General features: G+C 40.5%; 1 protein-coding gene across 7 annotated transcripts in view; it reads left to right on the forward strand.

Moving 5' to 3' along the window:
- Positions 1–336: 336 nt before the first annotated feature.
- Positions 337–24,207, forward strand: part of TBPL1 (TATA-box binding protein like 1) — a 35,578-nt gene continuing 11,707 nt past the window's right edge. The window contains exons 1-2 of one of the 7 annotated variants that reach the window (XM_042939877.1): positions 338–700; positions 7,482–7,564. The gene's annotated coding sequence lies outside the window, so the exon portion shown is untranslated. Of the gene's footprint in view, positions 706–1,429; positions 1,687–1,751; positions 1,844–7,481; positions 7,565–24,207 lie in introns of those variants that run through there. The other 6 variants (XM_042939876.1, XM_042939878.1, XM_042939881.1 and 3 more) reach the window with 6 other exon arrangements.

Here is a 24,207-nt window from a genome sequence, read left to right on the forward strand (position 1 = left end):
TTTGAATACTTAGAGTAGGAAGCAAAAGATCAAGAGCCATCCTTAGAGACCCAATAGATAATAAAATACCCAAATGGTTGCATACTCCCAAATCCCCTGAAGTCAGCCCTTGCCTTCATTTTCAAACGGATAGTGGCATTATCATTTTTCACCCACGATTCACACCAATCAGAGACCAGATACCCATGACCCCGCCTTGTGGCCTTTTATTAAATCAGAGCTGCCCATCGGCCTTTTCTGTGGCCAGAGGCTTCTGGCTGCAGCTGAGCTCGGGAGCAGACGCCCGTGACAGCCTGAAGAGTGGGACTCCGGGGGCGCCGCGGGGTTCTGCGCTGCCTGGCGCTCCCCAGGCCGTTACCCGAGTCTCGCTCCCGCGGGCAGCGCCTCTCAGGCCACCCCCGAGAGCTCATCGGACCGCAGCGCGGCCGTTCAAACTGGCGAGTGTGCGCCTCTCGGGGTTCCCGGATTCCAGGGCTACTTGGGCGCAGAGCCATGAAAGAGTCTCAGTCCCCAGGCGCCCAGCTTTCGAGTGACCGCCCTCCTACGCCCGTCGGCCTGAGCCACCGTTTCTCCTGCTGGGCTCCCCAGCCCTAGCCTGCAGCCGCCCTCGCCCCGGTCCATCCTTCCAGGATCTGACTGCGCCGCGTATAAGCCTCTGAAGTGCTCGGGCTCCCAGGCGGAGTCCTGACCGCAAACCCAAGTTGAGTAAGGAATAGGGAAGGGAGAGACGACAGAAGTGTGACCTAAGCTCCCTGCCTCTATCTCTCTGTCTGTCTGTCTATCTATCCATCCATCCATCCATCCACCCACCCACCCATTCACCCACCCTTCTATCGATCTGTCCATCCATCCTTCCGCTATCATCTCCTGCCGGTGTATTTTAGGACTAGAACTAGAATTCCTTAATGAGAGGTTTATCATGACGTCGTAAATTAACGCGTTTAACTGAAAAAGCGAAAATAGGACTTTTTCAGACAGAAAATGTCTTAGAAAATAAATTTACTTGTTGAGAACTAGTTTTGCTAATTGCGTTAAATGGTGGACCTTGAAGTTGAACGAGCTAACGAGAAAGTTCTAAGGTTTTGACAAAAAAATTAAAGTCCATTTATAATATACTGTATGCCAGGAACAACGTACTCATGTTTAGAGATGAGCTAGAAAGGTACAAAGATCACGCAGTTTTTTCAAAACCTTTTTAGGCGGTCCTCCAGCAAAAGAAGTCTAGCCCAGTAGCACTCCCTGCCCCCAACACCCGGACGTCGCCAAGCCCAAGAGCGGGAGGGGCCTACCTTGGGGGACCAGGAAGGAGGAAGGGAAAGTGGGGAAAGGGGCGGGGGAAAGTGACGGGAGCAGTGAGAGCCGGAAATGAGTGGCTAGCGAGGAGCCCAGGGGCGCCCTGTCCGGCGGCGCTCTAGCCCCCGCGCACTGTCTCTATGTTCCCCCTGCGTCTGGTCTATTTATTGTCGCGGGGAAGAAGCGGCCGCCCAGTACCCGGAACAACAAAGCACGAAAGACGGAGCCCGAGCCTCGGGGGCTCCTAGCAACGGGTCGGGGCGGGAGTTCCATGGAGACTGGGGAGCGCGCCCGCCTCATCATCATCCTTGTCCTCCAGCTTATCCTCCGCGTCCGACGTAACCGGCAGCAGCGCTGCCGCCGCGTTCTCTGCCGCCGCCCCCTCTTCCCACGGTAACCCCGTAGGCGACCCTGGGCGGGGGGAGCGCGGGCGACCGGGCGGCCTGAGCGCCGGGTGCCGGGCATCTGGGTGCCGGGGCTGGCGTGTGCGAGCCGGGCCGTACGGTTGGTGGGGTGTGCGGGGGCGGACGACCCGAGGAGAGGAACTAAGGTGGGAGGAATTGGTCCGGGGGCCGAGGGAGGGTCTACTTCTTAGGAGGACCGGGTGATATTTGGGGAGCTCATCAGGGATAACGGCGTGGGGGGCGGGGCGTCCCTGCCTGCGAGCTTAACCGAGCGGGGTGTAGCAGAAGAAAAGAAGTGTTTTATTTTTCCTGTTAGCCACCCCTGGGAAAGACAGAAGGGAGATTCCCCATCCGTTTCTGTGAAGCCCTCACCCTGGAGAAGAAGAATCGTGCAAAGATGCTAGGGGTCCATTGCTTCCCAAAAAACTTCCAGCGGCCTCTGCCGCGGCGGGAATGCTACCAAATAGCATCTTCCCCGGTTACTGGTGCCGGCAATGCCAACAGCCCCGCTTTATTATTATTATTATTATTATTATTATTATTATTATTATTATTACCCAAATTAGGTTTGATGAAGGATCCGGAACTGAGGAAGATAAAATGAATTGTGGGCAGAGCTAAGCGAGGATCAGAATTGGGATAAGCGCTTAATGATAGCCCGTAAGAGCCCTAAAAGTAATTTAATTGAGAATGATGGTTTTTAAGACTCCTTCAGCCGCGGTGTGCATCTGCGGGCTCTGTCAGTGTGCTCATTGCAATAAGACTCAGACTGCAGCCAGCCAGTTCACATCTGTGAGCTCTCTGGCTGCGTCTGTCACCTGCAGTTGCAAAGCGACACTGGCAGTTAACCAGCGTGGGTTTCTGTATTTAGGGTTAAGAACAGTGCCTTAAAATTGGCTGTGGGTAAAAAAGAGAGAGAAACAAGCCTGGTGTGATTTTTGTGTGAAGAACCAATTACAGAATCCCTGAGAAAATTGAAAAATAGAAATATAAGGAAAAGATTTAGCAGTCGGAGCGTAATCTGCTGTCTCTTTTAAAGTTTGAGAAAATGGCAGGCCATTCAAATGGAGAATCTGGTTTAAAGAATTATTTGCAGTTTGGTACCTCCAGGTAAATATTTGTCAGCTTATATGATCTCTGTGCTTTACATCACTATTTAGTGGTTTTATACTTTCCCAAATCATTCCAGGTCAGTAAATGAGGTTTCCCTATGGCATACTGAAATGGCCACATATACCTTCAAGAGAATATCATCTTCATGTCCAGTGAGAATAAAGCTCTTTATATAAAGTTGAGGATTAACAATGAAAATAAAACTGATAAATCACAGAAGCAATTATGTCAACCACAGCTTCTGTTTGTCTCAAGCTTTTTTTTTTTTTTTTTTTTTTTTTGGCTAAGCTGGCTTGTCTTAAGCAAAATGTGTCATCCTTATTCTCAGCCCCCTCTTTTCATACTCTTTGCCTTCAAGATCAGAAACTAATGGTCTGCTAATAAGTGCTCTTGATTGGTTCACTATAGCCAGAATAGCGTTTTTAACACAGGCATTTTCATGGAGTTGGGGTTCAGTATCTCTTGTTAAAGGACTTTCATGGATGTGCAGTTACCTTTAATGGAAAGTATAAACATTGGGAGACTTAGAGTTGCGTTTTAAGATTCTAAGAGGAAAAACCCAAGATTGTCACCTTTAGGTTAATGAATCAAGGATTGTTTAATCTTTTCATAAAGCTCTCCTTCTATGAAGGATATCCTGGGGGAGGACCACACTTGAAGCTGTTGGATGTTGAGTCCCAAGATTTCCATAGTGCACATGAGACTTAAGTGAATTCCCTCAATCACAGGGTTGCCATCACATACTTCACCTAGACCTGTTTGTGGTTCCCTGTCTGTTCCGTGTTTGAGTGGGGGTCAGGCCCTAGCTTCCACCTTTAGTAGCAATCCAAATTCTGTGTTCCCTGCTCTCTACTGTAACATTCCCAGTGTTTGGTGTTGTTTTAGTTCCTATCCTTATTTAATCATGTAACAGTCCAAGTGATTTTTTGGGCTATTTGTATTGTTTGTTTCTTACGGAGTTTTCGGTATACATCCTTGGGCTATATATATCCTTTTCATTAATGTTACTTTTGTTGTATTTTCCTTCTTCTGTATGCCTCCCCTTTATTTGTAGAATTGAAGTGGTCATGTCAGATGTTCTGTATTCATTCTGTTTGTGCAGAACAGCAGGTTAAGAGCCTCATGCTGGGACTGTATTGAAATAAAGCATGTAAAAAATATTGTCACTTTTCAGAATTAAAAGGTGTTTTACAAGTTCAAGTGGTAGTACTATAATTACAGACAGTCACTTTTTTAAAGGTTAAAAGTATTGTAGAGCTCACTGTGTGTTTTTAATTGAACCTCAGATTTTCATAATTTTTATTCTGAAAACCTTCTTAGTATCAGTCTTTTCTGATCATTTTGCATCTGAATATTTAACTGAAATTACATTTTGCCAAGTTTGAGGGAACAATTTAAGTGATTCCCACAAATTTTTCTTTATGTGGATAATTTTTATATCAAAACTTTTGTGGATATACAGTAGTCCCCTCTTTATCTGTGGTTTTGCTTCCTGTGGGTTCAGTTCCCCCTGGTCAGCCAGGGGCTGGAAGCAGACAATCTTCCTTCTGATGTATGGTCGGAATGTCAGTAGTAGCTTAATATTAGGTTATTAGGTCATAGGGCCTACATCATTCACCTCATTTCATCTCAACATATATGCATTTTATCATCTCACATCACAAAAAGAAGGGGGAATAGAGTACAATAAGATATTTTGAGAAAGACCACATTCACATAACTTTTCTTATAGTACATTGTTATAATTGTTCTGTTTTATTACTCTTGTTAATCTCTTACTGTGCCTTATTTAGAAATTACACTTTAACATAGGTATGTATGTACAGAGAAAAACATAGTGTATATAGGGTTTCGTATTACCTGCAGTTTCAGGCATCCACCAGGGGTCTTGGAACATATACTCTACAAATGAGGGGAACTACTATATACATGTATAGAATGTGCAGAATTTGCTCTAAAGTAGAGCAAATACATATGAAATATGCAACCGAATGTTATTGGAGAATGTTATTTCTTATCATGGACGTGGCACATCACTTACAATAAATATTGTGTAATCTAGTTGAATGGGTGTCAGCATTGTTTTTAGGCAAAGGGAGCCGGTAAGAATCTGGTGATTGAACAGATTTCCTTCCGTTGCATCATTGACCATGTGATGAAATTATTATTGCTTTGAAAAATAAAATTTAAATTGATTTTAGAAGAATTTATAGTAGAATGTTTCCCCCGTGTGTTTAACTGAAGACCTGTAGTGCTTTGAAAATTTAGCTGTGTTGTGACATTTGAATTAAAAAATAAGGATTTCCTGAAACGTACACTCAGATTTGTTACACCTTTTATATGCCTAATGCCGCATCGAGTACGTAAAGCTGGAAGAAAGGTGTTTCTCTTCAGGTGCTTTTTGTGCACTTGTAGATAGCAGAGAAATGGACATACCATGAATACCGAAACACGACACACAAATTTGTATTTTAAATCCCTTGTTACACACTGCCTGGTGCTATTGATGTCCAGATTTCATCATGCCTGATAAAATTAGGACTTTCTGGAGGATCAGGACTATGAGTTGCCATCCTATTGTACGCTAATGTCATGCAGGTGTGTGTACATATTTTGAAGATTAACATGTTAATAAAAGGGTATATTTATTTTCTTTGACTTCAGAGGGTAATCTGGTAGATGAGGGGAACCTTTAATTATCTAATCTAATTAGTAATCTAATTCTTGATGCCTACAATTTCAGTTATTTTGTTTTTTTGTTTTACTGGCTGCAAATTATAAGCAAAAACTTCTCTAACATGATTGGGGATTTTTTTTTTTAAACCAGTTCAAACAGTAAAAATAATGATTTACTGCCTTGAGTAGCTCTAGTATTTGCTCGCATGAATACCACCTTGGGAAATTTCGAAAGGGTGAAAGAGTATATGCGTGTTTGAGGTCTTGCCAGGCTACGTATACAAATTTGACTTTTGTGATACAACCTTTTATTAAGACGAAAGATACGGAGTGTGTGTGTCTGTGTAGTTGTGGAAAAACCAAGATTCTAGAAATAGGTCATTAGTGAAAAAGAATCAGTTTGTATCAGAAGTTATATTCATCTGGTCTTATCGTGTGATTGGTGATAAAACTCAAAATTTGGCTTCGATGGCTTGTTTTGGATGGGACACCTGCTGCTAGGGATCCCATTAAATGTTAAACACACTAAAGTGAGTTCTGGGACAGTTCGGATGGGCCTTTGTGCAGGAATCAATAATGAAACTGTTTAAAATTTCACGAAAAAAAAAAAACGTAGCACAAAAGTTTGGCTGGCAACTTCAAGCATGCAGTATTCATTCATCAAGCAAGAGTACTGAAAATCAGATTGTGTACTGAGGACGCTTTTGTCAGGACATGTGTGGATGAGGACTCTTACTGTTTTAATTGTATTTAGCACCACAGAGATCTGCTTATAAACATTGGTCCGTGGTATGTTTTTTTGTTTTGTTTTGTTTTATGTCTGTTTATTTTTGAGCGAGCGAGAGAGACAGAGCAGAGCTTGAGCAGGGAAGGGGCAGAAAGAGAGAGAGGGAGAAACGGAATCGGAAGCAGGCTCCAGGCTCTGAGCTGTCAGCACAGAGCCTGATGCATGACTTGAACCCACAGACTATGAGATCATGACCTGAGCTGAAGTTGGACGCTTAACTGGCTGAGGCACCCAGGTGCCCCTGTTTTTGGTTTTTAACTCCCTCGATGAGAATGCATAAAATTTTAAAAGAAGTAAAAATTTGTTTTTGTTAATTAAATAGTTCCAAAGAATCAGGTGCAAGCCTTCTTTTGTTGATAAATTACAGGTATTTTCATTGTGAGGCAGAACAATTTTAGTCAAAATCAGTTATACTGTTTTCTTAGGATTAGTCTTAATATAGCACTTAACAGTATGGAATCAGGATACAGGCTGTCTGTGTTCAATACAGTGGCCGTGCTGCTCTTTGATGATATGGCCTGAGTAATTTATTTCACTGCCTTGATTCCCCAGTTGTTTCAACTACAGTATGGGACTAATCCCAGTACGACCCTGTAGGATTGCTGTGAGAATTAAGTGAAAAGCATTTGGAACAATGCTCAGCATAATTAGGTGAAAAAATATTCCCTGATGCTAACAGCATTGGTACTAGGCAGCACATGAAAGGTGAACCAGCTATATAGTTTGTGTCCTTCATATGGAGGCTTTCTGTTAAAGCACTGGAATTCTTGATGTGTGATTACCGACTTAGACTCATCCCTGCTGTTAGGTTCCGGGGGGAGGGAAGCACTTTTGTTTTAATTTTGAATTATCACACAGGCATCTGGTTAGCACTTACGGCAGATGGACTAAGTAAAAAGAGACATCTCTGTTTCTTGGGAAAGGAAGGCCAACAAAGCCTGATCTGGCACCACGTTGCAGCTATTGAAATGCTATTACCCTGTGGACTTGACCACTTGTTTTGCTGTATGGTGCTTCTGAATAAAAGCAATAGACCCTGATGGTTTTATTTAGCAGAATTCCTCTTTCTTTAGAGGATACTATTTTTGCTTGTATAACCTTAAATGGTGATAAACTTGAAACTTGTTGGTGTCTTTGTCAGGCCATTTAACTTGTGTTTTCTGTTATCACTATAAATGTCCTACATTGTAGCTTTCTTGTAATTTTAGAAGTAGCTGAGACTGCTGCTCTGCTCCAGTAATTCAAGTGACTCAAGGATGACCGCATAGAACTGGAAAATTATTTGTTTATGGTAAGGCTAACACCAGATACTGAGGCTTACCTAAGCAGGGGAATAGCTTGATAATTGTAGTTTTGTTTAGGCTGTTATTAAAATGGTTAACTTTTTAAAGTGAAGTACAAATGTTTTAGTTTAGTTAGAAGGACATTTGAAACTGCTGACTAGAAAATAAATGTTTCTGCTTAAATACAGTGAATTGCAAACTGTTCTTTTCTGTTTTGGCTGACATCCAGGTCTTGGTTTTTAGTTGAAATAATGTTTTCATGAAAGGTATATTACAGAAGTTTATATGAAACGTGCTATTAAAAATATGTTTTGCTTTAAACGTACAGGGGTCGAGTTTTATAACCCTTCCATATTGTGCTGTTTTGTTTTAGTTGCTTTTTATACTATTTCTCCCCTAAGAAGATTGGCGTATATGCTTGTATGTAGAGATGTGACTTTTGTTTTCCTGTTTAAAGAGAGGGAAGTTTAGTTGATGTTCTTGATTTAGTTGAGTAGTCATTTCGTTGACTAGATTGATATAGTATTGATATAATATTGTTAACATTATTCCTATAGCCATCATGGATTCTGGGTCTGAAAAATATTGAGATAAGCAAAGAAATGATCATGGCTATTTCACTGATACCTATATCCATATGTATCTATATATATCTCTGTAGATATCTATATCCATAGATATATATCCATAGATATATCTATAGAGATATAGATATATAGTTTATACATACACACCTCCATATATCCTTTTAGATATTCTAAGGACTATAGTGGGAGATTTTTACGAAAACAGGTCTCCAAGGTGTTAATATTGTCCAGAATAAAAGCCCGTTTTGAAATAAAGGTCTGACTGACACATTGTTAAATGTTCCCTAGTGTTCTTTCCACCACACTTTTTCAGGGACAGGTGTTGCTGACCTTGAGATATAAAGATAATAAAGCTGATGTGTAGTCTAAAAGCACAAATACGAAGATGGGAATTTGGTTTTTGACTATGGGCACCATTTATAGAACCCATCGTTGTTTGAACCTCAGCTAACATTCCTGGTAAACCTGAACCTTCTGTGGAATAAGAACCACCCCAGTCCTTGTAAATTGCTGCAGAGCCTCTTTCAAGGTGTAGAGTCTTTTCTTTTCCTTACCAGCTGATGGCTACAGTGAGCTTCTTGGCTGTCTCCAGTTATTCGTATGCGTGTGTAACCCGGTGAAGTTGTGATGAGCATCTTTAATTGCACGGCTTGACCATATATATCCCAGAATCTCTGCTGGGGGCAGGTTAGGGTAGATGTGGATGGTACAACCTTCCTGAAGGCATAGTCACCAGTTCATGAGACCTGCCTCAGCACAACGTTGGTATGCTAATCTCAAAGGTACACTAGATTTCTTAACCCAGTTCTTTCCTCCTTTTTTGGTGATGGTGGCAGTTAAGGTATGTGACACAGCTGAACAGTTTATGATTGACGAAAAGCCACGCAAATAACTCTTTTATCATCTCAGCAGCATACTGCTAGTGTGAATCCTTAGGTTAGTAAAGCTGAGAAAACCTTTGGCTGGCCAGTGATCTTGAAAATTCTCCTTCAGTGCATAGTACAGTACCACTTGGATAATTGTTTAATTTGTGTGTCTATTAAGAATGTGTGTCTATTAAGAATGTGTGCCTTTTAATTTACTCTTTCTAGGCTTTTTGTTTGGGGCCGATTAAATTGGAAGAGTTTCAAATGTCTGAAGCTACATTCTTAATTCGTCTTGTGTTACATCCTCACTCTTACTTTGTAAAGAGTGGAATGATGGCTTTATTATCATATTCATTTAATTGCGCGACTGGTAGGCTGGAGGCAGCTGACCTGTTGGCTGGTCTGTGACCAGCTACCATGGAATGAACTTTGGGTATGGATGGTTTAGGGCTCACAGGACTCCTGGGGTTAAAATGGAGAACGTAACCCTTAGGAGAAAGGAAAGGGAATATATACATCAAAAACGTTAAGGATCTGTATGGGTGTTTTAATTAAAATAATTCTTTCTTTACATCAGAAACATACTTCTGTATTTGTAAAAGCTCCTGAAACACAGTTGCCCTTCAGGATTTGGGGGTCTAAACTGAAACCAATAATAACTTGTTAGGTGTGTGAACACTAAGCAGAACATACCAGTAAGTTAAATAAGGGACATAATAGATGCTGTTAGAGAACTTGAGTGGTTTGGGGCTACTAAGATTCTTACCTGTTACAGTGAAAAATGTCTGCCCTTCCTACTTACTCCCCAACCCCACAATTCGGTTTTTCACTTGTTCTTGAAGTATTCATCTAATTTAGCAACTATTTGTTGAGTTGACCAAGTGCCAGCTAAGCCAAATTCTAAAGGTTACACATTTATATTAAACAGCTCTCTTCAAGGCGTGTGGTGCCTATAGCACACGGTCATCATGCAGACGGTACCTCTGCGGTACCCTCTGCTCGGAGAGCTCCTCTTAGTGTTTCGTGACTGGTTCCTTCTTATCCTACAAGATCGCACGTTAAGAATAATTTTTCGTCTCTGAGGAACTTAAGAGGCCTGCCTGCATCATTCCTCCTAGAGTTTCTGTTGTGTCCTCTTATTCCCTTCACAACATAGATCACATTTTCTTAATTATTTTAATTGCTTATCTGTTCATTGTCAGATTCTTCCGCCGGAATACAGCTGCCGTGAAGTTTCCTCCCCTGACCGTTGTTCTGAGCTGTATTCCCAGTGTCCAGCTACAGTGCTTGGTTCGTATCAGTTGTGTATTCAATGAGTCTAACCACAAGTAAGAGTCTGTTAGTGAAGCAATGAGGAAAGGGCATCCTAGGCAAATTTAAAATTAAGAAAAGGTCTGCTGGAGGAGAAATAGTGAATAGCTGAGATTGTTAAGGTGTGTTGGAAGTGGAAGAAGATTAGGTCACAAAAGGTAAATTGGAGGCTCGAAGCTCACTGCATTCCAAGCCAAGCAAGTTAGATTCCATGTGTCCCTGCAAGAGAGCCAGACTTTTCTTCAAGCAGGGGTGTGGCACAGTTAGGAAGAGAGCTTATTTGTTGGACGGACTAGATTGCGGATACTGCAAGCAAAGTTCCATTAGAAGGCCGTGGTCATAAGGACATGTGAAAGCCTAAAATAAAATGTCGATGCTTCGGATGCAGAAAAGAAGCAAAGTGAAAAGTTAACTGGGTATAAGAGAAAGAGAAGAGCTGAAGGATGATTGATTCTGAAATTTCTGATTCAGGTGTTGAGTGTTGGAGGGTGGCTTCATCAACTGAAATTAAGAATTAAGAGACCACAAGTATTTCTGAGGGGATTAACTGATTTTGGATATGTTGGTTTAAGTTAATGAACATACCGCACAGCCAGTGAAGAAAATGGATTCAGATCTCTGATAGGTTAGGATTGATGTAGGAGTCATAAACTCAGAGATAACAGTTGAAGCTTGGAAAGCTTATAGAAGAAAAGGTTTATAACCTTCAGGGCTCTTAAATTCATCGAGAATATGAAAAACAAATGGCCTCCTCAGGTACACTTCCAAATTTGTGTGTGCACAATTTCAGGGGTTCCTCACCTCTGGAACCTATTGTTGAGCTTTTCAGGAACTGTCCTGGGATTCAGTGAGGAACTTCCAATTTGCGGAGCAGAAGAGTATTGTAGATGGGAGGAGAACCTAGGGAAAGGTGCCTCAGAAGCCAAAACTAGGGGTGGTGAGGGAGAATTTTGAGAGTCAGGAGTGCCCCGTGCTTTGTGCTCTGGAGAGGTCCATCAGGAGGGAGTTTCAACTGCGACATCAGATTCAGCAGTGAGCCGCTCGTTCCTAAACATTTCATACCATGCAGAGGCACAGGGCAGAGTGTGACAGTTTCATGCATGAATCAAGTTAAGGAAACAACGCATGGTAAACAGACTACAGAAGTCTTGATGTTCTCTAATGATAAACAGGCCTAATATGAGAATAGAGTCCATTTTAAGGACCTGCCGAAAGGGAAATTCCATTATTTTGATGACCTGTTGTGGTGTTGCAGCCCAGTGGTTCTCAGCTGGCTGCCCACTAGAAACAACTTGGCAATGTTTTTAAAAATTAGGGCCCCCATGAAGGTTAGTTAATCAGTATCTCTGGGGGTTGAGATTTTGGTAGTTGTTATTTTGTTTTATCTTTTACTTAGTAGTTAAGAGCTAGTGTTGCAGTCAGAAAACTTCATTATCATTCCTGATTTATGTTCTATGTAAGAATACTTTCTTTTACTTGTATGTTATCTAATTACTCAGTTTACTGTTGTGCTGTTTTAAAATATTTTGTCTTTCTCGCAGACCTTAATTTCCAGTTTAAAAAACGTGACTCAGCCCTCAGTCAATTAAAGATCTGACAGTTCTGAGTAAATTAAGACGTTCTTAATGGTGCTTACATGTGGAAAGATATTCATTCTGTAACCCTGTTTGCTTTTATTTAAGTATGTTACTTTTTTACTAAATAGTAAAAACTGCTTTTTACCTAGAAAAGTTTGAACTCTGTATTACTATTTTCCAGCTAGCTGATTTATTTCATAATTCTACCTTCCTTTTCTTAAAATGGCACTCATACATGACATAGACCTTAAACAGGTTGTCTACACTAGAGCACACATTTTATACGAAGGGTAAGCCTGTAAAAGCAGTTGAAAGGAAACCATCAAAATAGAAAATTTCTCATGTTGTATTCTACCTTGGGGTGCTTTCTCTTGATTAAATTCTTGGTGAGCTGTCAGCATTCAAGTTTGAACCCTGCATTCACATCCCTGACATAAAAATCAGAATACAGAATACGGAGAACTTTGAACTTTATGGGTGTCAACCCTGACACCAACCAGAAGGTGAAAGAGGGGTTGTTCAGCTTACTAGCCGCCTAGGGAGTTAATATTTACACTACCAAGAAAATTATAATCTTTTTAAAATTATGTGGTTTTATTAGCTTATTAGTGGCTTAATTAGTTTCACAAAGTGTGGTTACTTATGAGTAAGTTAGGACAAATATCAAGATTCTCTATAAAGTGACAGACGTAACTAGTTTCTGAAATGATGGCTCACAATATGGGAGAATACGACATATAAGACTGGGGAGAAAACCTGTGCCATACACTTGAAATGAACAGAGTAGATTTACACTTTAAGGGAAATGAACATGATACACAGTTTTTGCAGTTTAGTTTCCAAATCTGTTGTACCTCTAATTTTCCTGTGTTTGCAGGTACCTAGCTGAGTTAAAGCAAAATATATATTTTGCAATATGTAATAGACTTGGTCAGATTCTTTTTCCCTCTCTCTCCTTGTTCCCCTTCTCCCCTAACCCCAACCCCCCTCCCCCCCCAAAAAAAAACTCTGCATAATAAGCACTTGGTTTCAAATGGTTTTATTATTGAGGATTTTTCTTTTTTTTAACGTTTATTTATTTTTGAGACAGAGAGAGACAGAGCATGAACAGGGGAGGGTCAGAGAGAGGGAGACACAGAATCTGAAACAGGCTCCAGGCTCCGAGCTGTCAACACAGAGCCCGACGCGGGGCTCGAACTCATGGACCGTGAGATCATGACCTGAGCTGAAGTCGGACGCTTAACCGACCGAGCCACCCAGGCGCCCCTATTATTGAGGATTTTTTAAAAAATCACTGTTAAATCTATTTTTTTATAATACTAAACAGACACATCAAAATTCTTTATTTTTCCACTTGCTTTTTTCTTTTTTTCTTTTTCCTTTTATTCTTTGTCCTTTTTAGAGTTTATTTATTTTGAGAGAGAGAGACAGAAAAAGAGAGAGAGAGAGAGAGAGAGAGAGAGAGAGAGAGAGATCCAGAGTGGGGGAGGGGCAGAGAAAGAAGGGGAGAGAGAGAGGATCCCAAGCAGACTCTGCACTGTCAGTGCAGAGCCCGACTTGAGGCTCCAGCTCACAAACCACAGGATCATGATCTAGGCTGAAATTAAGAGTCAGACACTTAACCGACTGAGCCACCCAAGCACCCCCAACCCCACTTTTTTTTTTTTTAAAGAGAGAGAAAGCAGAGGAGAGGGGCAGAGGAGCCTGACATGGGGCTCAATTCCATGACCCTGAGCTCATGACCTGAGCTGAAATCAAGAGCCTGACTCTCAACTCACTGACACCCCGGTGCCCCTCTACCCCTTGCTTTTAGACTTGAAAGAACATGATTTGTTTTTGTTTTTGTTTTCCAAAGCTTGAGGACCACAGCAGATAACTGGAAATCCTTTCCAGTTTTGAACACTTCTGTATTCATGGAAGATAAAGAAAGGAGATAATAATAACAATGAGAATTGCTAAGTTTGAATGCTTACCAACTGTTAGTACTGCACTGTGTTTTGCATGAAATTTCAATTTCTGCAACACTCCAGGATAGGTCCTATTACCTGCCTTATTTAATAGATGAGGACATTTAGGCACAAAGGCGTTAAATAACTTACCTAGGGTCACACAGCTGATAAATGGTAGGGTCTTGGTTTAACCCAAGTGATCTATTCCAGAGTCTGAGCTCTGAAACCTGTGTGTGTGTGTGTGTGTGTGTGTGTGTGTGTGTGTGTACTGCTTTTTAATCTCAAGCTAACAGTTAAGCTCTTCCAGACATTTTATTGAATGTGTTTAGTGTCTTGGGAACTATGCTAAGGTTTGGGTGTAAAAATAAGTAAGATTTGATTATGTACTTGAGGAGTTTATTGTCTACCAGGGAGACATAAATAAATACGAAATTTTACTATAGTGTGGGGAAATCCTGTGATAGTGGTTTGCATAGCAACATGGTACTGGGACTCAGAATAGGGACACCCTGGCTCAGTCTTAGGGATCGGATGTCTCAGTTCCTTTGATTTCTTATTTTATCCGTCGTGGTTTTAATTACCTTCTCTACTCAGGTTTTCAGATTTTTACCTCTAATCTGGACCTGTCCTGAGTGATGGACTCTTACCTAATTGTCTGCTCTGTACCTCCCTATGGATGTCTTCTGAGTTCCTTCAACTCAGCATTCCCCAAACAGAATCCTCACCATCGCTCCTTGTCCTGTCTGCTCTGCAGCTTGCTCTCCTTCCAGTGTTTCTGTAAATAGTATGTTAGGCAACAAACCTGGAGTCATCCTCCACCCCCTTTTCCTCTTTCTGTATCAGCCACAAAGCTGTGTTCAGTCATCTCCTAGAAATGTCACTCTTCTGTCTACTTCTTTGCATCTTCATCCACCCTGTCTCCACTGCTTCCCTCTCTCACCAGGACTGCTGCACTGGACCCTGACTGAGTTTCCTGCCCGTTCTTATCATCCAGTCCATTCTTCCATTACAGAAGTGCCAGGGATATATTTTTAAAAAGCAAATACTTCATGTCATTTCTTGCTTCTCTTTTAGTTCATTGCTCTCGGGATGAATGTGAGAATGTGAAAATCCTTAACGTAGTCTGGAAGGCATGACCCCTCTGTGCATCTCCAGCCTGGTCTTGCGCCACTCTTTCCACTTGAGCTGTGCTGGCCCTTCTTCAGGTCGGAATAGTTTGTACTCTTCACCTTGGAGCTGAGAACACCTGCATTCCCTCTACCAGGTCTTGCTCAGGGCTGGATCCCCAACCCCCCCCTCCCCCCCCCAGCCCCCAGCATGAGGCCTAATGCTTAGATTTCCAATTCATTTCTACAGAATTGATTGAATGAAGGGGATGCTGAGCTATAGAACAAATAGGAGTGAGACAGGTGAAGAATTTTAGCGAAGGAATAGCATAAGCCGGCAAAAGATTAATATTCTTTAACATATAAAAGCTTGTATAAAGCAGTAAGAAATCTCAGAAGGAAAATGAACACAGAATCGGAGACAGTTAACAGAATAAATACAAGTGGTAGTATTTTAAAAGTGCACTCTTATCAGTATTCAAGGAATTTCACCCTCACCAGTTAATTCACTATTGGTTTTTCTTGTATCTCAGATTGTCAAAGACCTTTTCAGAATACTTTGTTGGCGAGCTATGACAGAATATACATGTGATCTCAGTCTTGTTTAATATGCAGATAAATGTAAGGATTCAGCAGCCTAAAAACGTGCCTTTTTGAGCATGGGGGAGGGGGGACCTTAGTAATTATAACTGTGGTAGGACTTGTTTTTCTTTGAGTATTTTGTATGTGATTGGAAAATGACGTGGTATCTTCCTTAAAATCCTGCATTAAGGCCATTTATTTGAAATACTAAGAAAGCTATCCAAAGTAAATTTTGTTCTTCATAAGGAATTGGTACACTCAATTTCTCATCTTTTGAGTTTGAATCCGCAAATTTCAAGTTATATTCAGTAAAATATACTTATTTTCTTGTTATCCACAGTAATACATTAGTTGATGTTAGCATTGACTAATATGGCATTAATTGGGCACATTATGATTTGGGAGGTGTTCATTAATTTCTCAAAACAAATCATGTGATGAGTAAATGGTGTATGCATTTTGCAAATAAGTGTAGGAACGTTCAGAGCCAGCCCACTTTCACAAAGCTTCCACTAGGATCCAAGTTCTCTTACTTTATTTCTGAGAGAGAGAGAGAGAGAGCCTCTGCTCAAGCACTGGGGAGGGGCAGAGGGAGAGAGAGAATCTTAAGCAAGCTCCATGCTCAGCGTGGAGCCCAACCCGGGGCTTGATCTCAAAACCTTAGATCGTGACCTGAGCTGAAATCAAGAGTCGGACACTTAACCAACTGAGCCACCCAGGCACCCCCAAGTTCTCTTATTTTATAGATAGATTTTAGTACATGATGAAATAGTGAAATTCTTAAGTGGGCTACTATTTAAACATTATTAATATGAGGTAGATATTAGATTATTCTTAAATTGCAAAAATACTTTGTTTTGTTTTAACTGGAACTTTTTCTTTGAGTGTAAACCATTGATTTGCCTTTCATTAAGCACACATTCAGAAAATCATCAAGTTAAATTAAATTAAGTTTTCCTCCATTATTTTTTAGGCACCATTACAAATATTTTTACTGACTGAAACATAAAAATTTTCCTTACTATTTTTTTTAAATAGATAGTTGCTGGCAACCCACCACTTTGTTAATTAATTTCCATAAAAACAGTATTTTTGTAGTTTTCTTAATACAGATTTAAAAAATCGTAACAGTTCATTTTGATGCAAGGTATTTACATGAATGCTACCAGCTTGCTGGTCTTCAGAATTGTTATTTAGACTGAGTCATAGTAGGTGGAGGCAAAAGTAATGAAGATACTTTAACTTTCTGTTTAACTCAATGTAATCATGGTTTGTATATCAAGTACTTTTTGCTTTATACTTAAATACTTACTTGTTGAATGTTTTATGTAATATGGATGGCATAATATATAAGCTTTTCCTTTGGAAAGTACAAGGGTTTTTTTTAGGCCAGGCGTCCTGTTAGTAAAATTTTCTTTCTGTGGCTAGAATGCAAAAATGCCAGCCCTAAGGATGGGTCCCGGAAGTGCACCAGGTGACAGAATGATAGAATGTCACCCTGCCACACGGGTTCAAGGTTTGCAGCTTCATCCATGTGCCTGTGCTGTTGCCCTGTAGTGCTGCCAGTTGTCTCCCTCCACCTGCCCCTTTGAACATAAACGCATATTGAAGGCAAAGCGGGAAGTTGAGAATTGGGATGTTAATTTAACTAAACTGACACAGTAGCTCTAGAACTGAAATAAAAATTTAGTGTATAATGCCTAGTTTGTCAGTAGCCTGTCTTCATCTAAGATGTTAGAATCTGGGATTTGAGAATTGGGTGGGACCTTAGAAACCATCTAGTCTCATCTTATACTCAATCAAAGACTCATTCTATAACATTCTTAACTGTTGGTTAATTCTCTAGCCACACCTTCCCCCCCCCCCCCTCCTTTTGTGACACTTCTCTTCTGTGGAGTCCCCTGCTTTGCAGTGGTATTTGTTTATCAGTGTGGCTTCATGAGATCTGCTTCCATGTGACTTTAACTGGTTCTGTCAGTTTCCTTTTTATTCAGATATTTGAGAACAACTGCTATCTTTTCTTTCCTGCGCTAAATGTCCTGAGACTTCCCTCACACACTATTTTTATATCTCATACCATCCTGCTTCCCTCTGGATATCTGGTTATCATTGCCCTCTTTAAATGACAATGTTTGGATATTGAGATATTTTGGTAGCAAAAAAGGCTATAGGCACTCCTTTGCTGTAGGTGCTCCTATCTAACCTAGGTTCTGTTTGTTTTTTAAGTAATATAATCACAACTTCATGTTGTCTTAGTATGGCCTAGTGTGAAGTAAAGTCTTTTCTTAAACACTTTTTACAATTATTGTGGAGAGGCACCTGGCTGGCTCAGTCAGTTAAGCATCCAACTTCGGCTCAGCTCATGATCTGACCTGGGTTCGAGTCCCACGTCAGGCTCCGTGCTGACAGCCTGGAGCCTCCTTTGGATTCTGTGTGTCCCTCTCTCTCTGTCCCTCCCATGCTCGTACTCTGCCTCTCTCTCTCTCTCAAAGACAAACATTAAAAAAATTATTATGGAAATTTTCAGAGAGAATTAGAGGGAGAATAGTATAATGAATACCCATCTGTATGTCTATCACGTACATTTAACAATTGTTAAGACATGCAACAGTAACATGACATTTTTTTGGTCCTAAAATACAATTATATTTACTGTCCATATCTATTCTGTATCCCAGAATAGATTGTCCAAATTTGTTTGGTTCCTGTAGCAGGATTCCAGCATCTAGGGAATCATCTGAAACTTTATCCAAATCTATTTGTTACTGAGTTCAGATAACGAAAAACACTTGCATTTTAACGTAAATTATAAACACGACATGCCTCCCTGAATATTTTGGTAGTGTCTCTAAAAAATAAGCATATTTGTCTATGTAACTAGTCTGTCATTGCACATAACGAAATGAACAGTAACTCCCCAATATATGTATCACTCAGATCCATACTGATGTCCTTCAAATATTGCCTACAACTGGTTTGTTCAAACCAGTGTTCAATCAAGGACCATGACAAACATATTTTATGTATTTTAATAAAAATGTAGGTGGGGCGCCTGGGTGGCTCAGTCGGTTAAGCATCCGACTTCAGCTCAGGTCATGATCTCACAGTCTATGAGTTCAAGCCCCGCGTCGGGCTCTGTGCTGACAGCTTGGAGCCTGAAGCCTGCTTCAGATTCTGTGTCTCCCTCTCTCTGACCCTCCTCCGTTCATGTTCTGTCTCTTTCTGTCTCAAAAAAAAAAAAAAAAAAAAAAAAAAAAAGTAGGCTTTAAAATTTATCAGTGTTGCATTTTATTTTATTGATACAGCTTCATTGGGCCAGCCCAGGAATTAACAGACTTTTTTTTTTTCCTTAAAGACCGGATGGTAACTATTTTAGACTTGTGGGTCATCTGGTTTTTGTCATAATTGCTCAGTTGTGCCACGTGGTCATTAGGTAACACTTGAGCATGGCATGTTCCAATAAAACTTTTTTTACAAAATGGCCACTGGCCCATTGTATGATTTGCTGACCCCTGCCTAATCTGCGGCGATCTCCATTTTTTTCCTCTCTGTTAATATGGCTTCTCAAGGTTTGCATCGGTTCATGAAATAATACTATTTGGTTATAAAATTCAACTACCTGTGAATCCATCAAGCAGTAATAGCTGTCATTTAATTAATGCATGCTGTGTGCTGTATGGACATAGATAACCGTACTTAATCCTTCACGGCACCTTGGTGGGGGGTTGCGGTGATACCGCCAGTTTCCAGACGAGAAAGGGAAGAAGTAAGGTTTCTCCTGTCCCGTGAAACAGATGTGAAAGAACGTTGGCTTTTTCAAAGGCACAACGTTAGCTGGGTTACAGGCGTGTGCTCAGGGACTGTCAAGTCGTCTGTTGGAGTCAGGACACAACGCCTGTGTCCTGATGTGCTATTTTGAGAGCTTTATGAAGAATATGAGGTTACTTTGGACGGCATGCCTCACCTGTAGAAAAGAGCAATCTCCAGGAGACTGTGAGGGTTCGTGTTGTTTGCAAATGGGTCTAAATCCAGCCTTCCCCTACTTTTGCCATTTCTCAAATCATGGAGGGTGATCTTGTGGTTAAAGCATTGGAGGCCGCTCTCCCGGTGTCCTCAGATGCAACTTGAATATCCTCAGAGTAGCTAAGATATTATTCTTCTGTGCTCTGTTTATTTCGTTTTGTTCTTCTGGCTTTTTATTAGGTTTTGGGGGTATTTTTGCCTTGTTTTTACGAAGAGTGTTTTTTGTGGCCTTTCAGTTTTAATATCTTTCCTGGTGTGGAAAGTATAAAATGTACTAGAGCTATTACTGGTCTTAATGCGCTCCACAGATACCGCGTTTTTGGCAGACGGGAGGTTTGTGACAACCTTGCACCAAGCAAATCTGTTGGCACCATCTTTCCAACAGTTAGATGATTCCCTCGGTGTTTCAGACTTACTCATTATTACTGTGTTTGTTATGGTGATCAGTGATCTTCGCTGTTACTCTGTAGTTGTTTTGGAGCCCCGAGACATGCTCCCGTTTAAGGTGGCAGACTTGAGACGTATCGGGTGTGTCTGCTCACCAGCTGGTCGTTCCCCTGTCTGTCTCCTCGCGCCCCCCCCCCCCCTTCCCTGAAACACAACAATATTGAAATTAGGTCAGTTTGTAGCCCTCTGATGACCTCTAAGTGTTCAAGTGAAAGGAAGAATTACACTCCCTTGAAATCAAAGCCAGATACGATTACGCGTCGTGAGTGTCAAAAGCTGCAGTAGGCCAAAAGCTAGGTCTCTTGTGCCAGTTAGTCAAGTTGTGACCACAAAGGAAACGTTCTTGAAGGAAATTAAGACTGCTACTCCAGTAAACACACTAATGGTACGAAAGTAAAACAACTGTATTGCTGATACAGAGAAAATTGTGGTGGTCTGGATAGAGGGTCATACCAGCCCCGACATTCCCTTAAGCCGAAGCCTAATCCAGAGCAAGGCCCCAACTCTCTTCAATTCTGTGTAGGCTGAGAAAGATGAGGAAGCTGGAGAAGAAAGTTTGAAGCTCACAGAGGTTGGTGCATTTAAGGAAAGAAGCCATTTCCATGACCTAAAAGCAGGGTGAAGCAGCAAGCGGTGATGTAGAAGCTGAAGCAAGTTATCCAGAAGATCTAGCTAAGATAAGGAAGGTGGTTACATTAAACAACAGATTTTAAGTATACACAAAATAGCTTTTGATTGCAATGAAATGCTGTTTAAGGATTTCATAGCTAGAGAGAAGTCAATGCTAGCTTCAAAGGATAGACTGACTCTCCTGTTGGGGGCTGATATAGCTGGTGACTTTCAGTTGAAGCCAGTGCTCATGTACTATCCCAAAAATCCTAGGACCTTTAAGAGAATCTACTCTGCCTGTGCTCTATAAATGGAACAATAAAGTTTGGGTGAAAGCACATCTATTTGCAACATGGTTTATGAATGTTTTAAGCCCACTGTTGAGACCTACTGCTCAGAAAAAAAGATTCTTTTCAAAATATTACTGCTCATTGACAGTGCGCCTGGTTACCCAAAAGCTCTGGTGGAGATGTGCAATGAAATTAATGTCGTTTTATGCCTGCTACCACAACATCCATTCTGTAGCCCATGGATCAAGGAGTCGGTTCAACTTGCAAGTCTTATTGTTTAAGAAATACATTTCCATAAGCCTATAGAACTGCCCCAGATAGTGATTCCTTTGATGGATCTGGAAAAAGTACATTGAAAACCTTCTGTAAAGGATTCACCATTCTAGATGCCATTAAGAACATTCATGATTCATGGGAAGAGGTCACAATATCAACATTAAGAGGAGTTTGGAAGAAGTTGGTTTCAATCCTCATGGATGACTTTAAGGGGCTCAGTACTAAAGTGGAGGAAGTAACTGCAGGTGTGGTGGAAACAGCAGGAGAACTAGAATTAGAAGTGGAGCCTGGGGGCGCCTGGGTGGCTCAGTCGGTTAAGTGTCCGACTTTGGCTCAGGTCATGATCTCGTGGTTCACGAGTTCAAGCCCCGCATCGGGCTCTGTGCCTGACAGCTCAGAGCCTGGAGCCTGCTTCCGATTCTGTGTCTCCCTCTCTCTCTGACCCTCCCCCCATTCATGCTCTGTCTCTCTCTGTCTCAAAAATAAATAAACATTTAAAAACAAATTAAAAAGAAGTGGAGCCTGAAGATGGGACTGAATTGCTGCAATCTCATGGTCAATCTTGAATGGCTGACGAGTCGCTTCTTAGGGAAGAGCCAAGAAGGTGGTTTCCTGAGATGGAGTCTACTCTTGGTGAAGATGCCATGAAGATTGTTGAAGTGACCAACAGAGGATTTAGAATATTACATGAATTTAGCTGATAATGCAGTAGGTTTAATGGATTGAGAGGACTGACTTCAATTTTCAAAGAAGTTCGACGGTGGCTACCTACTATAGGGAATGCATCACCTACTATAGGGAAATCGTTCATGAAAGGAAGATCCGATCCATGTGGCAAACTTTATTGTCTCAAAGAAATTGCCGCAATCACCCCAATCTTCACCCCAACTGCTTCACTCTGATCAGTCAGCAGCCATCAACATGGAGGCAGAACCTTCCATGTTCTCCTTTTCCTTTCCGCCAGCAAAAAGATTGACTTGCTGAAAGCTCAGATGGTTAACATTTTTTAGCAATAAAGTACTTTTAAAATAAGGTTTATACATTGATGATTTTAGAAATAATGCTGTTATATAATTAATAGACTGTAGTATGGTGTAAACATAACTTATATGCACTGAGAAACCAGAACGTTTATTTGACTTGCTTTATTGAGTTACCTGCTTCATCATGGTGGTCTAGAACCAAACCCACGCTATCACCTGTAGTCTTTGATGCAATTTGTCTTAAAAGCCAGGAGGTGGCGGTGTTTTCCAAGTAATGCTTTAAGGTTGCAGTTTGTGAGGGTTACTGAAGTAATGTTTTTGAATACCACTGAAAAGTCAGAGAACCTAACACACAATGTGTTCTTACCCATAAAATCATTGAGTGAGGAAGAAGCTGCTTCAGCCTCTATGAGGAATTTTTTCTAAGACTATTTAAAAATTTTTATTGAGATACAATTGACATATAATATGTTTCAGGTATACAACTTAATGATTTAAAAATATATATATATGTATATAGGTGTGTATGTGTATATATATGTATATATATATATGTGTATATATATATATATATATATATATATACACACATATATATATAGCAAAATCACCACCACACTATGTCATTAGCATCCGTCACCACACATAGTTACACATTTATTTTCTTGTGATGAGATCTACTCTCTTAGCTTTCAAATATACCATATGGTAGTACTAACTCTAGTCGCCAAGCTGTACATTATATCTCCAGGACTTACTGGTTTTATAACTGGAAGTTTGTGCTTTTGGCCACAACTGTAATGGACTTAATAAGAAGCTAGAAATATGATAGTTCCTGAAGTTAGGGCAGGGGCAGTTTTGAATTCTGCTTTTTATTAGGAGGAAATATTTGATAACTCATAGTAGGCATACTTGGAGCACAGGACGAAACACCTGATTAACACATGCCTTAATGTTAGGCCCTGTGCAGTGAGAAAGTCATCGATAATTCTATTTAAATCAAAATAGAGTTAACTGTGCTTTTCATATATACGTTGTTTTTCTCTAATATATATGTTATTTTTCTATACTGTACAAAGATTCTAATATTTATGTTGTTTTTCTATACTATACAAAAAATTGAAGAAATTAACTTTTTAATATTCCTATATGAAAAAACTATTGGAATCTTTTACATTTCAAAACTTGGAGTTGAATTTTTCTTTTATTTCTACCATGTTTGTTAGTTATAACTACCATGTTAGTTATATTATTTCTACTTTCATTTACCATTTTCTTCCGTCTATTTTGTGGTTGTCATTTACTTGATTTCTTGGATCGAATGCTTAAGTCATTTATATTTGTCCTATACTTGATTTCTTGGATCGAATGCTTAAGTCGTTTATATTTGTTTTCTTTTTTATGGCCGAGAAGTATTCCATTTTGTATATATACCACATCTTTTTTTATCCATTCACCCATCAGTGGACATTTAGGTTACTTCCATAGCTTGGCTATTGTAAATAATACTGTGATGAATGTAGGGGTGCATATATCTTTTCAAATTAATGTTTCCCCTTTCTTCAGATGACTGTCCAAAAGTGGAATTGTTGGATCATTTTTAATTTTTTGAGGAACCTCCATACTGTTTTCCACAGTAGCTGCACCAGTTTACATTCCCACCAACAGTGAACAAGCAAGCATTCCCTTCTCTCCACATCCTCACCAGCGCCTGTTGTTGTGTGTCTTTTTGTTAACAACCATTCTAACACATGCGCAGTGATCTCTCATTGTGGTTTTGGGTTGCTTTTCCCTGATGATTAGTGATGTCGATTGAGTATCTTTTCATGTGCCTGTTGGCTATCTGTATGCCTTCTTTGGAAAAATGTCTCTTCAGTTCCTCTACCCATTTTTTAATCAGATTGTTTGTTGTTTTTGCTATTGAGTTATGAGAGTTCTTTTTATTTTCTGGATATTTACATCTTACTGAGTATATGATTTGCAGCAATTTTCTCGCATTCAGTAGGCTGCCTTTTCATGTTGTTTGCTGTGCAGAAGCTTTTTAG

This window comes from Panthera leo, chromosome B2 (assembly GCF_018350215.1).
Source record: "Panthera leo isolate Ple1 chromosome B2, P.leo_Ple1_pat1.1, whole genome shotgun sequence".
Lineage (NCBI taxonomy): Eukaryota > Metazoa > Chordata > Mammalia > Carnivora > Felidae > Panthera > Panthera leo.